Source organism: Poecilia reticulata, linkage group LG4 (assembly GCF_000633615.1).
Source record: "Poecilia reticulata strain Guanapo linkage group LG4, Guppy_female_1.0+MT, whole genome shotgun sequence".
NCBI lineage: Eukaryota > Metazoa > Chordata > Actinopteri > Cyprinodontiformes > Poeciliidae > Poecilia > Poecilia reticulata.
In genome coordinates this window covers 14,629,746-14,643,856 of record NC_024334.1, presented here as the reverse complement: position 1 = coordinate 14,643,856, position 14,111 = coordinate 14,629,746, and positions in this window count along the sequence as shown.

Sequence of the window (14,111 nt, the reverse complement as noted above, 5' to 3'; positions counted from 1 at the left end):
AACATGTTTAAGAAAATGAGATAAATATTACTTTATGTGGTCTGACAGATTAGATCTATTGCATTTATCTCTATGTATAACTGAAAAAAAAGTCTAGTTAACCATCAGGCTGGAAATTTACTGGTCCTGTTTATTTTAATACAGGCCAGGTGATCCCTTTTTAGGGTAAAAGATGGCGAGCTTCTGTAAACTGGCTGTAGCCAGGAGTGCCCCAAGAATCACTTCATCCTGGTCTGTATCAGTTCCCCCTCCATCTCACAACTCGGGCACACACTCCATTATTCTTCTCTTTATCCGAAAGAACTTGCACTGGGACATTGTCAACTTAAATATCTGGATAATCCAACCATGGACTTCTGAATGTGTGTCGGTCAGACTTTGGACTGACCAGCGGGGAAGTTGAGACCARTTGTGCACAAATCAATGAAGGATTGCYGCAGTACTKTATWTATWTTTWTWKTATTTATTTTGGGTTCTAAGTATGTCTTGTATTGTTCACTTTAATTTTTTCCTTCAAAATACATGGTATTGAAAGCAGTTCTTTTGTATCGTTTTATTGATTACTGACAACGGCTCCAGTAGACAAATTCTAGTCTTCTGATTTCTTCCATCCAGTTCTTTTACACTTTAAATAGTGCTACACTTACTCTGATGAAAAGCAGCAGAAGGAAAGGTTTGTTGGTTTTATATGGTAAATAGTAGAACTTGATACTAGTTTCAAGCTCATGTGAACCACAAATTAATGTTTGCAAAGGGAATCAGTAATTGATGGAAGTGTGTTAGTGATGCAAATCTCAGGACTTGACGCAAAATTTAAGCATCTGCAGTGGCGACCTTTTGAAACAGGAAGTAACTGAAGAAGCGCTTGAAAGATGCCATCATTGCTTTCTGCTCTCTTTCAGACTTTGAAATATGAAAGAAAGGTGAAAGAAACGTTAGCATGGATATTTATTGCAGATAAAAATTTAATGCATGAACAGAAACTTTTCCTGACTTGTGTTTGAAACTCCTGGGATTTGTTTGTGGCAGAGTAAAGTCTCTTTTTTCATCAGGTTCTGGTTAGCTGTCTGAAGTTTAATCTGCTTGAACTTTTTTATGTTTTTCTGAATGTTTTTGAAGGCTTTTCTGAAGCCAAAGAATTTTTTCTCTTACACCCAACAAGTTTAGTCACCTTAAAAAACCCCACAAAACATGAACTATATTATCTCAAAACATTCTCTTGTATTTTCATACATCGAGATGGATTAAAATCTGTTACTTCTCATATAGGCGAAAATAAACAGACACAGTCATGTAATTATCTGTTAAATTGTTATGTAGATAGTTTGAGGGTGACTCTTGCCCTTCATCAGACAGAATACATTTTTCCTGTAAAGGTTTCAGTAGCTGCAGCTGGAGGGAATCAGGCCTCCGATCCTTTCTGTTGTTCTCCAAAACAAAATTTGATATTTTTCTGGACATCAGTTTTCCTTCTTCAAAAGAGTAACTCAATTACTTTTTTAATCGCATCATCACTGAGACCAGAAGGAGCCAGGAATAGTCAAAGTTCAGGTAAAGAAAATACAAAAGACTGTTTTGTTAGAAGAAGCTCAGAAACCAAAGCACATCTTCATATTCTGTACCTTCCAAAACTATAATTAAACCCTTGAACAGTTAAACGTTTCAGTGTAATGAATTTCTATAAAATGATATTTCACTTTCTGAGATGAGTGGCAAAAATTATTAAACAATTTTACATAATATTCTATTTTTATTTTAGATATTATAGTACATTCTATGCTGCAGTTATTTAATATTCAATATGTTAGTAACTTAAAAATGGATTGCATTATTGCAAAGACTTTACTATGTTTGTTTGAAAGTCCTTCCACTATGTTTAACATGACCAAGATCAGTTGGCTTTATTAGATTATTGGCTGCCACAATGGCAGCGTCAGCATTTCTTGTGTGGTCACTAACAGTTTAAACTATTAATGAATCATTTGAAATGACTCAATAAAAAATGAAACTAAGATGATGTAAGTTTGCTCTGATGGATCAAACCCATCTGGATCAAACCGATTTCTATCAGGCCATTTTTAAACAGTCGGCTCTGTTCATATGCAAACATCATAAACTCATCAAATAGATGAGATGGGATTCTATCACGTTTCCATCCGATAAGAAACCCAGACTGAGCAGAGGTAAGCTCAAGGCTTCTCACTGCTTTGTTTATCCGGGTCCACATTCTAAAACACGTCCAGCCTGCACACCCTCTCTCCCCTCCATTCCTGACCTGTTCTGTCTGCAGCACAGATTTGATTGAATTGATTTATTTCATCCAGAAGGCAGAGTTTAATCCTCCGTATGCTCAAGTGAGTCAAATCGATTTGAGCTTCACATTCTGTCCTTGCAGTGAGATCATGAAGCGTGCTGCAGTCAGGTCACATTAAGAAGTTGTCCAATTAAACCCCTGAGTCTGTTCATGGCTGCAGATGATGCATCATTGAACATACTTTGAGCAGTTGCACATCCCGACCAGAGGACTGAAGCTCGGTGCTGCAGTACCGCTCTGGTCCATCAGACAGCTGCATAGATGTGAGTAAAGCATGTGCTCACGCTGGGATCACATGCTTTGGCAGACTCCATGATCGCTAATCCGTCTCTTTTGCCAATATTTCAACTGTGTCTGGTTTCATCAGGGAGGGATTACACAGGATTAGACAACCATGCCCAGGCCGACATGCAGTCATTCATTAAAAACCCATATGTAGTTGCTCACATGCCTCCAACGGAGCCAAAATTCACCCCTCATGCCCAAATCAGATGCATATGTAGGCCACACTTTAACACAGGTTCTGGGCTTTTCCTTCGGTCTCAAGAAAGTGTGTTGCATAATTACACAACACAGACTTGGTCTTCTTGCTATGATATCATGAACATGGTGGGGGTGTCAATGAGTGAAGGAGCCATCTTTACCTCAAAGCTGAAGGTCGTCCGGCTGGAAGAGGAAAGCTGGGAAGGAAGCTGTCCTGTGATTTCACCTCTCCATCCCCAAGAATTTATTTTTGTGAAAGATGCAATAAAGAAATATCTTACCTTAAAATATGTCTAGAATCTTCTAAGACTAGATGCTCCAAAGCATTAATCTTACACATATTCACTGAGATGAGAAACACTTCCAGGTTTGGAGTTTTGTAAAGCGCAATTTGTAAAAAGTAAACTTTTTGACTTGTAAAGTTTCACATAATAAAAACAACTCTAATACAGCACCTTACAAAATATTAGTTTTTACCTCAATGTATTTTGTTGGGTTTTTTACGGAGCCCCATACGGAACATTTTTTCTTGGCACTACCTCAAAATAAGTTTCATGTTCCCTCGCAATATGCTTACTGCAGTATTTGCTGGTCTATATGATTCCCTCCCCCCCAAATTCAAGACATATCACCAAGTCTTCTTAAAAGGTAGTGTCTCTGAGAACAGTTCTTCAACATATAGTCAGTGTTTTCAGCAGTGTTGTAGTACTCGAGATCGGTCTTGGTCTCGAGACCATTTTTTGATGATCTTGGTCTCGTCTCGGACTCAACTCCATTTGGTATCTGTCTTGTCTTGGTCTCGGGCGCTGAGGACTCTGCATTTTATTTCAAGACCGCAACTGTGAAAATATTACTAAATGTACAACATACTGTCCAGTTTATTTGCTGACATCTTTGTTTTCAGTGGATGCAAAACGCACCGATTAAAATCCAAGCAATAACCGTGTTTCTGTTATTCCCCCTCCCCACCTTCCACTCGCATGCATCACTCTGAGACATGCGCAGTGGTTTCCTCTAAGCGGCAGAAGATGTCTGTCTAATAGTCAGTAATAGAATAGCGCTGCATAAATCATCAGAAATCCGATGGCCACAGCTAACTCAGCAGTGCTTCGCTTTCACAGATGTTGGGGACAACGACCAACTTTTTTCTTCACTTAGAAAAGAAGCTTAAAGAAAGGTAAGCTTCGTTGACGTGATATTAGCAAAGCTAGCTGTATAGAGATACATCTGTATTTGTATTTGAAATAATACCAAAAACATTTATAAATAAATAAATAAATAAATAAATTTGACCAAAAGAGCACTTGGGGGCAAGGAGCAAAAGGGGCAGATGCTCAAGCACTCACAGCCCCCCCCCCCTCTGCACGTGCCTGCTCTGGTGCAAAAAACTGATTGGAAATCGATTTGTTCTTCGCATGTTTCTGCCTGTTTGTGTAAGGCTGAGATGGAACTGGACATGAAAACGGGCCTTTAAACCATTCAGGCTACCAACACAACAGAGACACAATCAAAACTGTCAGATGACTTATTACCCCGTGATAATAACTCAGAAATAATTTGGATGCATTTTTTCTTTCTTTCCAACTTTTGGAAAGTTTCTGTTTACATCTTAGGTTTGTGGTGCATTTCTGTCCTAAAGGAAAAGATATGAAACTTCAGATATTTCACAATGAGATATTAACATACATGAAAAAACCTCACAAAAACCTCATATAATAGCAGAAAATATGATGGGCAGCGTAATAAAGACTTTCAATATTCAGCTATGCTGCATGAACTGAACAGTACATTATTGCCAGAGAACGCAAAACCTATTGAGAGGGAGCACAAAAACATTTCCAAGGTAATGCAAAAGAAAAAAAAAAATCCCCCCTTGGGGAGCAGTGGAGTTTTTACATGGCAGACCGACACAAACACAATCATCCTTTTGGAAGTAAAGGAAAATAATGCATGATTTGTATTTCTTCATTTCTTTTTTTTTTCACCAGACACGTTTGTGGTTGCTGCGGTGCATCCAGAAAGTCTTATTCACCCCCTTCAAATAAAGTGTTACCTTTTATTCTATAAAAAACTGTTAAAATAGCCCTGTGTCAAATAAATGCTGAATTAAAGGATGTGAATTAGAAATCGGCTTCAGTTTATCCGTGAAGGATTCTTCATTATGCTGAGATTTCACTTTACTGAGGCCTGAAGGACTTTCGTTGAGCTCCCTGAAGGTCCCACAACATCATTCCAGTCAGATTGAGGTCTGGACTTTAAATGGGCCACGTCAACACCATAATCCTTGTTTTCCTCAGCCGTTCTGTTGTAGATTTGCTGCCGTAATTGGGATCACTGTCTTGTCAATCACAAATTTTGGAGCAAATGCTGCAGCTTTCAAATGGTCTCATATTTGACTCAAAAATACCAGGAGTTTCTGTTCGACTTGACTGGCAAGAAAATCACACAAGATGATTTTACCTGGCCTGTGAAATGGAACCCATGCTGTTTCTGCTTTTTGTGCTTCGACAATTCACAGTCACAAACTACAAGTGGTAATCATGTTTTCAAGTTCACTCAGTGTGGTTAAAATGCATAATATTTATAATGATACAAACAACTGTGAAAGCTAAAAAGGCAGCAACAAAAGATTGCTGTTAAATTCATGTCTATCTCACCAGATGACTTGAGAACGATAAAACGGATAAACAGACTCACTGAAAACATTTTTGTGGTGCAACAATAACTCTGACTAAAACATACACTTTTTAATGCAGTGAATCAATACTATCATTATTATCATTTGTTGTACTTCAGATATTTTCTCTGCAAAGTTCTTTTTATCATTATTGATCAAATCTGTTAAGTGAAATGTTGCTGGTTCAGCAGGAGTTGGGTACTTATTACTTTTTCTTCTGTTTTCTGAAGGCAGAACAAGGAATAGATCCATCTGTTCTTTCCTCCTTCTCCCTGCTGGTGCCTTTATCTGCAGAGCAACATGGAGACACAAACAACCAGGCTCACACCCACTCATATCGAGAGCCAATTTAGAGATATCAATTAACCTAACAGTCGTGTTTCTGGACTGTAGGAGGAAGCCAGAGTACCAGGAGAGAACCAGCACATACAATAATGGAAACTTGGAAACTTTATGCAGAAAGACACCAGTTTTTTTGTTTTGTTTGTTTGTTTGTTTTTTTTTTTAATATGACCGAAATTATAACATAAATAAATTAGAAAGCTATAAGCTATAGAAACAGTAGAATCAAAACACTCTAAAACGTAATGAAGCAAAACTGTGAAACTATCAACAAAAACACATTTATGGTGCATATCAGGTATTTCTTGACATATTTATGAAACCATATCATAAACACTGTCTAATCACAGTGTTTGTGATAGTTATGATGTAACAATACACATCATGAAAGCAAAAGGCCTGCAAAGATAAAATAGCTTTCCACCCATTTCCTTAAATATATAAAATAAAAGTTGTGACCTTATTCTAAGCGCCACAACTTTTTTTTGCACATATTCCAAAAGACAAACAGATCAAACCTTTCTGAACTCTGGTGAAATCTGATGATAATCTGACTGAATCAGTTTGTCAGAAAGTTGACTCTTAAAATCCACATCCATCTGTTACCTGCTTGAATTGGCAACATTTTTAACCAGAATAATGCACATTGATAATATGCTTTATTTCTGCAGGCATTCACTTAGGCATACATTTAGTGTGGAGTCAAACTATCTAATGGGTTTTGAAAATGTTTCTAAGATTATATTTCATGGAAATATAGGCAAAGAATCCAGCACACAGAGGAAGTGAAATGATCAACACTAGCAACAGTCCAAACACTTTACAGCTCCCAGCTTACAGAAATCTTTAGCCTTCTGCTCAGTCACAGGTGGTGAAATCAGTTCCTGTTTGTTCTGTCAGTTTGAACCCCACTGAGCATGTGTGGTATGACGAGTCTGTCTGTGTTTGAAGATGTTGATTTGGAACTGTTGAGGGACTAGAAAGGTGAGGTGTCAGACATTGAGACAGCTGCATTTCTCCCTACAAAAATGACAGGTGGGTAGCCTTCAGGTCTTCAAGGTCAAGAAGACCCTTAAGACCTGATTTATACCACCGAACGCAGTAACTGTCTGTGTGACATACAACACGCCATCTGTACCTGTCCACTGCAGACGTTTACATGCTTCAAACACAGAGCAGGTGGAGGAAATGATGGGTAACATGATAAGAAGAAAAAAAACAGCAATGTCGTGTGCAGAAATACTACAGATTTCCTCGTCTGGATTATTTATTTCTCAGTAGGACAAAAACCTGCATTGGTTTCCCTGTGAGAAATCACTTTATACAGTCTTCTGTACTATGGTGCTTCTAATCTGTGTAGACAGAGTCCAAACCAGCAGATTATCACCCCCACCACTGCCCTGCCTCCCCTTCAGGCTTAGTGAAAGCTGCATATTTCTGACTGAACCGCTGTGTTTCAACTGAACTAAGAATAAGGTGAATTCAGGCTCGTTGCTGTCTATACAGTCTTAGGTCACGTTTGCACAGGCGGGTTTTCAGTGGAACCATAACCTTTTTGTTTGTGATTCCTGCTCCTCGTTATAACAAGTCTCCAGAGATCAGAGCCTCTCACACTGATGCTTTTTGAACCCAGGTTTTGGAGTGAAACTTTTCGGGGACACGCCCTACAGTAGAGTGAAGTATTCAGAGCACATGTGCAAGATTTGTTCTACGCATGCACGGGGAAGTAGCAGGAAAAAACATGGTGGACAGCATTACACTGTGTTGTGCTACTTAACCTGTTCAGCTTAACACATCTTCTAATACAGGATATGTGTGTTTGACTCACTTTACATTTAATGTAGATACTCAACAGACTATTGAGATGAAGAATAATTACAATGACAGCACCACATAGTGGCCGGGCTGACAACTACAGCACATTCAAAGTGACTTGCAGGTGCTGTCTGAACATAGAACTTTTCTCTGATCAGCATTTGAAAAATATCTGCAGTTTCCAGACAGCAGTTTCATGTGAACACAACCTAAGTACCTGCATTTCCACTAACTATATATAATTGCACAATTTGACATTTCAAAAATAATTTTATTTAATAGAAACAAACATGGCAATTTCAAAAAGTCTTGTTGCTCGATAAAACATTTTGGCATGAGGATGAGGAGGTTTTTTGGCCATATTGAAATAGGTTTCAATATGGTAATTTTACGGTTTTGTTATAACAAAACTGCAAATGGAAAAACTTTTCTCATATCACACGAGTTACATAATTCATAACCGGATGTTGCAGCTGATGTAAACCACAAAGAAGAAGACGACAGGAATTAGTTGGAGGACAATGCATGTATTTTAATGACTCATCAATAAACTTATTCATGTGTGATCTTAAATTCGTTTTCTATTTAATGGAAACTCTGCAATTGCTAAATTGCGTTTTTTTTAATTAGAGGAATATTGGCAAAGTGTTGCACACATTTCTAATGGAAATGAACCTATTGTATAGTGTGTACTTATGTCTGGCTGTGAGTGTTTTGTGACAAGGGTTTCAGATTAGATGCACTGGAGGATCATGAAGTTTGTCCTGCATTTGGTAAGTATCTGGTTATAACGGCCTGTCAGGCTGACACAGGGCAGTTGTGGCTATAATCTAGTAGCTTGCCACCACTGGGGAGTGAATGAGAATGATTGATTTCATGTAAAGTGTCTTGAGTGTCCTGAAATGTGCTTCATAAGTCTGATATCAGACTTATGAAGTCTTTCAGCTGATTTTCAACACTTTAATTAAAACATGTTGAAGTAATGGGAGAATCTATCACTTCAGTGGATAAACAACCCAAGTTATTAAAATTTTTTTTAAAACTTTTATGTATGTAATTATGTAATTTAAAACGTCTTAATTTAAAGTCTTTAATTTAAATTACTTTTTTTAAACATAAAATAGATTTAGAATATTAGATATTCTTACGTTACCTGAAACTGTATGGAGATTTGACCTGTGTTCAGGTGTGTATCTTCGCTCCCCCTGCTGGGGTTGTTTAACCACTTTAGCAGAAGCAGGTGGAAATGACTCAATCTGATCCCTTAAATTTAAAGTTTTCTAATATAACTTTGTCAGTCAGCGACTGGTAGCTGCATTATGTAACTGTTTGACTTTAAAAAACTTAAAACTTACATAACACCTATTTTTTTGTGAATTTAGTTATTGTCTGAGTCAGTCCAGAGGTTGTACTGACCCTAATGTATTTTGAAGCAGCTACTTTCTCCCAAAAGAGGCCACAACAGTTTATAAAGGATCAATGGTCAAATGGACCATTGATCCAGTTGAGCATAGATGTGGTCAAGCACTGTTGTTGGACAAGCTGGTCTATCTTGCACTTTCCACTTTAAATCCTCCCAGAGGTGGGCTATGAGGCACCAGTTCACTGTTCTGCTAGAACAGGAACTCCGCAAAATGAACAAAATTTTTCTGACAAGAACTCTGTCTTTTTCTTGGAAATTAGGCAGAAAAATTACCGTTAAAGGTTGTCTGCTTTTAATGACAATACAAAAATTAGTATATATTTTAAAATTTAGTCACATTCAATTCAAAGCTCTGACACTGCAAAAACACAAATCTTACCAAGTGCTTGATTTTGTTTCTACTTCAAATATCTTACACTTGAAATAAGACAAAACTAACTCACAAATAACTGTTGAGCAAGATATAGAGACTTGTTTTAAGTAAATAATTTCTTAATTTTGATGCAAAAGTACTAGTTTCATTGGCAGATTATTTCACTTACAAGACATTTTCCCATATTATAATTTAATTTATCTGCCAATGGAACAAGTCTTTTTACTGTCGTGATCCGTGTGTCTATGTGTTTATTTTTGAGTTTTCTGTGTGATCCTGTTCTCTGAGTCCTGTCTCTGCGTCTTCCCCGTTGATTGTCTCCCAGGTGTGTCTCGTTCCCGTGATTACCCCGTGTGTATTTAGTCTCACCTGTTCCCTGTGTTCTTCGTCGGTTCTATGTCGTCTGTTCCCGTAGATGCCTGTTTCCCCGTGCTGTTCTCTGTTGTTCCTTGTGTGGATTATTGTCATTAAATTCATCATTTTTCATTACATCCTGGGTCTACCTGCGTCCACTTCCTCACCGCAACTTACCACTTCATGACATTTACATTAATATTCAGAAATTATTTGCTTAAAACAAGTCTCTTGCTGAAAAGTTACTTGTAAGTCAGTTTTGCTTTATTTCAAGTGGATTAAGATGTTTGCACTAGACCATAATTAATTGGTAAGATTTTCAGTTTTTGCAGTGAACTTTATTTTGTAATAATTAAAAAATATTTTTAAAATATACCATTCAAATATACCATACCATTCAGTTTTTTAAAAGTATTTAATTACATTTCAGAAAAGGTCCCTTTATGCTACTGCCTAGAGTGCACTATACTTGTTGGGTCTATTTAGAATGAATTGCATTGTGGGTAACCTGGTTTGGATGTTAAGAAAACTGACAAGTGACAGAGTGTGTAAGTGAGTGCAGGGAGCAGAAGCTGGAAAATGGTTCAAGCTCAGTGAAACATGTTTACACGATGTCAAGGTCAATTGTTATTTGCCGTGGCGTGGCCCGGGGAGTCTCATTAAATTCAGCCAGGTTGGTGCGATTGTTTCCACTGAGCTTTGTTGAGTTTGAGTTGGTGTGCTTGTGCAGAATGTTTCCAGTCATGCAGTCAGATGGCACAGCGCTCTTTTCTTCTTGCTTGATAATTATCCACATCTAGACAGAGAATCGTTCTGTGATTGTGCTGCTCGATCCTTGAAAATCAAACGATTAAGTTCAACAGAAAAAACATTCTGTTCTATTCTTTATAGGAATGTTATCATATAGAATCAAGCTTGCCTAAAACATGCACACATGAATTTGACAGTTTCTCTCTTCCAGCCTGAAGATAATGTGTCTATCTTTTCACAAATGTACAAACGAGTACAGAAGCATTAACTTTGTGGAGAATTGTAGCTGTAAACTCTGTTTGTTAAGATCTCGGGTTGTTCAGTTGCATTTGGTTTGATTTGAGTTTCATTATTATTTTTGCATTCTTATTTTGGTTAGATCTGTCTTGTTTTTGTTTTCCTTTAGGTTTGTTCCTCTTAGTGTTCCTGCTTATGTTCATTTATTGTCTGTAGTTATTCTTTGCTAGTGTCCTGGTTGCTTTGTTATGGTTTGTTTTGGTTCAACTCTGGATTTCTGAAATTTTGTAAGTTTGCCTTTTTTAAAATTTTTTATTAAATATCACCTGCTGCCTTCCTCTCTGCATTTGGGTCGACTTTAAAAACATTCAAACTGCATAATTCTGCTTAATCTGTGTAAATGATTGTCTAATATTTAACAACTTAAGTGAACGCTGTCGCATATAAAATGGCTCTTGTATGATTCAATACCTAAAGTCAAGAGTTTTTATTGACAATAAGTGAAATTTCCAAAAAGATCAGCAGCTTCTCCTCCAGATAGTTTACCAACCAAATTCTGCAGATTAAAACAGACTGCGGATTTATAATCATGTTGAAACAGGAAGTGGGGCTTTACATGATTAAAGTGAATTCTTGGCACCAAGGAATCCTGCAACCTTGGAAACCTGGAGGATGTTTTTCTGAGTGCCAAGGGGAGAAAAGGTTGGTATTTACTGGGGATTGTTTCACACACAGGACTGTATGGATGTCAGAACTCTGTAAGGACAGAGCTGGGAGTGGGGCATTACCGTAACAAGAAGTTTAAAGTAGGGTTAGGTTAGAAAATAATATCACAAGCTTTGAACACCTCGCTGAACTCTGTTCAGTTCATCATTTAAAAGTTGAAAAAGCGCTGCAAAATAAAAAAAACGTCTATCTAAACCAGCAGACTGGGCCAGGAGAGCATCAATCAGAACCCCTTTCACAACACACTTCCTCAAAAAACAAAAAACATACAACCATTACAAATTAACACTATGATGCTCTGCAGGGTTGCTTATAACACATTTGTGATTTAGGGTTTGCTTGTATTAATTGATTAATATTGGTAATCCAATAGATGATCATCATTCCTAATAACTTCACAAGTGCTTGTGTACTTTTTCTGTCTTTCTCTTTGCACCTGCATGGTTGCTACGGTGAAGTGAAACCTTTCAGTGAATCTTAAAACCTGTTAGAAATCCGTGAAACCAAACTGCATTTCCTTTCATTGGATGACTCTGAAGAGATACTGTTTGAGATGCAAGTGAAACCCTTTTTACATTTTTATTTTGCAGTTCCTGTTCAATCAGCCTATTCAACTTGTTTGTCTCCTGCCATTCAGTGGGTTGCAGTTCAACGTTAATCTGGGTTGGAGATCTGATGGATCCAGAGCAGAACCGAAGAGCAGAGAGAGAAGCAGGAAGTTTAAACCATCATGTCCTCAATTCCAACATCTCTCTCCCAGACTTTCTAACCAAACAGAGACTTAGAGAGGAGCAGCAAAAGCAAACAAGGTGGATTAGCAGTGCTTGCCAACAACCAATGATGTCATCCAAGACGTGTTGAACATTGTCTCTCTGCTGTCGAGGAATTGAGCTGTTATGTTATGATCGTCACTGGACTCATGCAGAAATAGTGTTTTGTCAGAGGGTTTTTCAGATCCGTTGCAAACCTGACTGCTACCTTCCTGCCCACAGAATCACAATCCACAACGACTCTTTGAAAATACTGAGATGATGACGAGTTATGCCAACATTCATTTCCCCTTTTGGAGAAATAACAAAGAGCCGTTTAAAGACGTTGATGAATGTAACTTGCAAGCAAGAGCTTTTGATTTCACATCAATAACACATCTTTCAGATATGTTATATTCTATTTTTTAATGTTTTCATGTATTTTTTATTGAGATGAAACTATTGACAAATGCCTCCATTAGTGTACAATAAACTTTTTGTATCTGTATAAAGCCGTCTGTTTTACAGTGAGGCTCCACACATGAAAAGGTTTTCTCAGTGTATTTGTACCAGACTTCTGTATGATGCAAGAATTTATCTGACTTCTGTCAGAACAAAATCGCAGACCAGCTATATCAGTCCTTTTGATTTTCCTCCCTAATATTGACTTTAACTTTACTAATCAGCCTGGAGGATTTCACAAGCATCTTTCTATAGCAATGTTTTTACACAATGTTTTCTTATTTCCCATTTTGTCTTGTTCCACATTTTACCTCTTTAAATTAGCTGGGGAGGAAAACCTGTTTGTGCATTGTCATATTGATATAGATGTTAAATTTTAATTATATACAAGTTTACATAATCAGACATATCAGTTTTTCATTTCCACTCTTTTGCAGTTTACCCTGCGGTTCATCACTGAAACAGTTCCCTCGGGTTTTAGTGTTATGTAAATATAATTCCAACTAAAAATTAGCCTAAAGCAGCAAATGTGTATATTTGTTATTTTAAGGAGGTTATGAAGATAGTAAAACATCAACATTTTACAGTGAACCCCTCAGTTTGCAGGGGACCACAACCACCCATAAATATTTAAAACCTGGCTACTTCAGAACCTCTCTACAAATGTTCATAACTATTATAATAATTCAAAAGTGCATACCTGAACAGGAAACAGTCTTAGAACTACCACAGAAGCTCATTTATGCAGGCTTCCCAATATTGTAATGTTTATTCTCAGTAATTCAGACATATTGGAATCAAACCTCCCACTCTTCCACTGTGTCACCAGCTGCCTCTAAAATATATTCAAAATCTATTTAGAGCTCAGAAAAGCAGATGTGTAATAATAAAGCAATAAATGACTACATAAGAAACTATAGACTAAGATGTACCTCAGTACACTTGAAGACACTTCACTTTAGCACACTTAAAGCTGCAGTATGTAACTTTTATTTCAACAAATATTTGCATATTTGTTGAAATTATCACTATGTCATGACAGTACAGTATGAGACTATACTGTCTCTCTCATAGCCACTTCTGTGGAAAAAAAAATCAATGTCTTCTGTCTTCTTCCAGTTCTAATTAACGGCCACAGATGATGGCAGATTATTTTTCTCCTATTGTTTCTCCGCCTTTAGCGCATTTAGCAACAGTACATGAGGATGATTGACAGCACTAAATCCTCCTCCGGGCTCTGATTGTTATTGATTGAGAGCGGTGCATTGCTTCTGACAGCAATAGCAGCTCAGGGAGGAGGAAGAGATTGATCTGCTCACAGATTATCTGTCTCACACCAAACTGTCAAACATTTTTATAGATGCATAAATAAAAGTTATGCTACACCTAAATATATTTAAAGTTGT